We start from the raw sequence: 4308 nt of genomic DNA on the forward strand, positions 1-4308 counted from the left end.
AAAATAAAAGGATAGGAGAAACAATTTCATCTTCCTTGGATCAATGATCAACACCTTGGGTACCAGCAGTCTGGAAATCAGAATACATATTGCACTGGGCACATCCACTGTCAAAATCTTCATCTTCTCCAGAATGAAGAGCAGTGATGTCGGTTTTAAGACTAAGGTATGCCTGATTCAAACTATGGTCTTCTCAGTCACCTGCTACACATCAGAGATCTGGACATTGAATAAGGATGACAGAAGAATTGATGTCTTTGAACTGCTGTGCTGGAGAATAGTACAGAATATTCCCATGGACTGCCAAAATAATAAACAGATATGTCTTGGAGAAAGCGCAGCTGGAGTGTTTCTTGAAGGCAAAAATGATGAAGCTTTGTCTTTCATCTTTGGACATGTGGCTAGGTGAAGTGATTCATTGGAGAGGGGTATCATGCGTGGAAAGATGGGGGTCCAGGGAAGGAGAGGAAGTTCTTAAATTATATAGACTGACATCGTGAGTGACAGTGGGCTTGAGTTGTTTTGGAGATGGTGAGGATGGCACAAGATAGGGCAGGGTTGAGTTTGGCTGTTCATCGGGTTGCTATGAGTCATACTCGACTTGATGGCACAAAACAACAAAAGATGTTATAATGTGGAACCATGTAATGACATGCATGGTGTGATAAAGAGTTGTCAAAGGATTAAGGGTATGAGGCAACACTCCCTAATCCTAATCAGATGTAAGAGGAGTTCCCCTAGCCTTTAATACTTTTTAATATTGTTTTATTTCTTTGGAGATAAAAGGGAGGAAAGGTGAGAGTTGCCACCTCAATATCTCCAAGAAATAATTGCCAGAAGTAGATTGTGTCTTTTTTGACCCAGCCCTCTGTACATTGATGCAGGCCCCTGACAGTTGGGAAGGCCAGAACATGGAGACATGGAGATTTCCAGGGAACACAAGGCTTAGAGATGTTGAAGGAAACAAAGATTTTCCTCCAAAAGTGATAGAGAGGGCCTGCCCTGGATCTGGAACCCAGCATTTGGACTTAACATTTAACCTCTTAAACAGGGAGAGATTATATTTTGGTAATTAAAGTCATCTATTTGTGATATCCCATATCCCTGTTATAACAGCATTACGTAACTAAGAACCAACCACAATTAGATATAAATGGAATTTCATATATATCGCCTGTATTGGTTTTCTTTGGCTACTTTAACACATGATCACAAATTGATTGTCATTTGGTTTAAAATGACAGAAATTTATTCCCTCAGTTTTGGGTGCCATGAATCTGAAATCACGCATGTGGGGCAAGGGCTGGTCTTCTGGGCAGAATAAGGCTCATGGTGCAGTTCTTCCTTGTGCCCACATTGTGGCAGCAAAATCTGAGCAATAGTGCTCAGGACAGCTCTAGGACAGGGGACCAAGAGAACAGAGGCCTCCAGAGGACCTGGACCCTACCAGAGGTAGACAAGATTTTACACAGGAACTAGGTGCTTGTTCCCTGCTCTGTTATAACTCTGAGGGCTACTGGGTAAGTGGAGGAGTATAGGAACCTGGGCCACAAGATGAGCCCTCCCACCCTACCCCTCTCTGTCTCAAGTAACTGAAGCATTTGACCTACTGAGCCTTTATGTGTATTAGTGCCTTTGCCTGGAACTCTGGGGGCCTAGTGGTAGCTAAGAAGCTCCACTGCCATCCCAAAGACAAGCAGTTAGAAACAACTAGCTGCTCTGGGAGAAAGATGGGCAGTTTCCTCCCATATGATTTACAGTCTCTGAAAACCCACTGGAGGGTCAGCTATTAGTTGGTTCTGAATTGACAGTACTCAACAAGAAGTACCTCTGCCTGGAATGCTCGCTGAAACCACCTGCTCATTATTCATGTCCAAATTCACCTGTGAAAGGCTGCCTTCTCTGCCCCTCATCTGGGCTTGTCTGGATTCCCCAGAACACCAGAATCAGTGAGCAGATTTTCATACCTACACTCCAGGAGTTTGGGACTTAGCAGCATCCTTTACTGACCTCTCAATGTTGAGTGTGTCTTTTATGTATTAAACCCATTACCATTGGGTCTCGACTCATAGCAACTCAGTAGGGCAGTGTAGAAAAACCTATGCAGTTTCCAGTGTTCTATCTTTATGGCAACAGACTGACTCATCCTTCTGCTGAGTGGCTAGGAATTTCAAACTGCCAGACTTTTGGTTAGCGGTGAATTTTTTTACCTCTGTGCCACTAGGGCACCTTCTTCATCTATTGCCTCCTCTTCACTACAATCTAATACCTCACTTGGTGCCAAAGCTCAAATCCTGGTTTTCCGGCTTTCTTCCTTTGGATGTGAGAGTCAAATGACTAGAGTGTCTGGCACAGACTAAGCTCATTATTAATGGTTATTGTTGTTAGGTGCCATCGAGTCGTAGACGACTCATAGTGACCCTATGAATGAAAGGCCTGTGCACTGTTAGTACATAGAGTTTCCGGAGGCAAGCCAATTCGGAAGTGGATGCCGCTCCTGCTTTCAGGCTTGTTTTAGTCAGGAAGCTCCAGCCAACACTGTCCACCATGGGTACCCATTACCATGTTTGGCACATCATTGTCACAGTGTTCAGCATCACAGCAACCACAAGTTACCTCTGTACAGCAATGCACAGACCAGTGCTATACCACCTAGAAGAATGTTTGACAGGAAAACAATTTTAACTCGGCTGAGGGCTGCAGATTAAAATCACCCATCTTCAGCTTGGTAGCATAACTTTCTTTCCCCTAGGCCAATGTAGCTCTCTCTCTGTTGTCGTTGTTATTGTTGTTAGGTGCCGTCGAGTCGTAGACAACTCATAGCGACCCTATGAACAAAAGGCCTGAACACTGTTCATACATAGAATTTCCTTATTAATGGTAGCAATTAACATTAAACTAATTTTGTAAATCAGAGAGGTATAGTATCAGAGGCAGGATTAGAACTTGAGACCATGGAGAGGAATAAAGCACAGTGTCCCACCCTTCCAATAGGCTGGTAGCAGGGCCTTCTTGCCCAGCCCCTATATAGCCTCAATTTTGGCACTCCTTACCGGGGATTATTATTTCTTGTTCTTAAGAACACTTTAAGTGGCCTGCAACTCATAAAGAACCTATGCACAATAGTTCTGAACCCTGCGCTATCCTGAGCCTCACTGTCTCCCACACACCTAACTCCATTATCCTAGTTACTGTGTCAATCCATCTCATCAAGGGTCTTCCTCTCCTGTGCTGTCCCTCCACCCTTCCAAGCATGATGTCCTCCAAGGACTGGTCTTTCCTGGCAACATGCCCAAAGTATGTGAGACAGAGCCTCAAAATTCTCGCCTCTAAGGAGCAACTTGGTTTTACCCTCTCCACAACAAATCTATTTATTCTCTTTGTACTCCATGTTCAACACTCTTCTCCAGCACCACAACTCAAAGGCATTGATCCCCCTTCTGTCATCCTTAGTCATTGTTCAGCTCTCTAATGCATAGCAAGTAATTGCAAAGACCATGGCCTGGATCAGGCCCACCTTGGTCTCCACACTGAAATCGTTCCTTTTTAGCGCTCTGAAGAGGCCCCTGACAGCAGATTTTCCCAATGCAATTTGTCTTTTGATTTTCTGAGTGCTGGTGCCAGAAGTGTTGATTGTGGAACCGAGATGCATCCACATTCCCAGGTCTTGTAGCTCAGCATGAGAAGAATTCGTGTGATTAGAATCCTGTGTCAGGAGAAACACTGGGAGCCATGCATCCCATGTGACCTTGGGCAGGTCATATCTCTCAGAAACTTAGTTTCTTCCTGTGTAAACACAGACTAGTTCTATTCCAACACTTCCCTTACCTGTTGGACTTTGTCTTCCCCCCCCCCGCCAGTGGCAGCTGTCCCCCACACTCAAGCAGGGGTGAGCACAGTGGCAGCTGTCCCCCATGCTCAAACAGGGGTGCGGACTTTTTCTGAGGCCCAAACACTTCTCCCTTCAGATGCAGGGGCCCAGTTTTACTGTTGCCCCCTTGCCCTATGGCCAGCTTCACTATGCTCACTCTGCAAATGAGGGGCTCACTCCCTGTGGCTTGTGGTGGTGACTGTCCCAGTCAATCCGCCAACCCTTCCTCCCTTATTTCCTGACACTCTACACTCTGCCCACCCCCGTTCTCAGTTCAGACTCCACTCCAGGAATCCTCAGATCATCTGGGCCCTGAGGAGTTACAGAAGGAAGCTAGAGTCTGGGTCACCTCCTGCAGCCAGATTTTCTCCTGGAGTCTTTACTCATGCTCCTTGGCTACTGTCCCTCTGCCTCCTTTCTGGGCTTTCTCCATATTC

The sequence above is a fragment of the Elephantulus edwardii genome, unplaced genomic scaffold, assembly GCF_000299155.1.
Source record: "Elephantulus edwardii isolate Elephantulus edwardi_28Jun2011 unplaced genomic scaffold, EleEdw1.0 scaffold00314, whole genome shotgun sequence".
NCBI classification, from domain to species: Eukaryota; Metazoa; Chordata; class Mammalia; order Macroscelidea; family Macroscelididae; genus Elephantulus; species Elephantulus edwardii.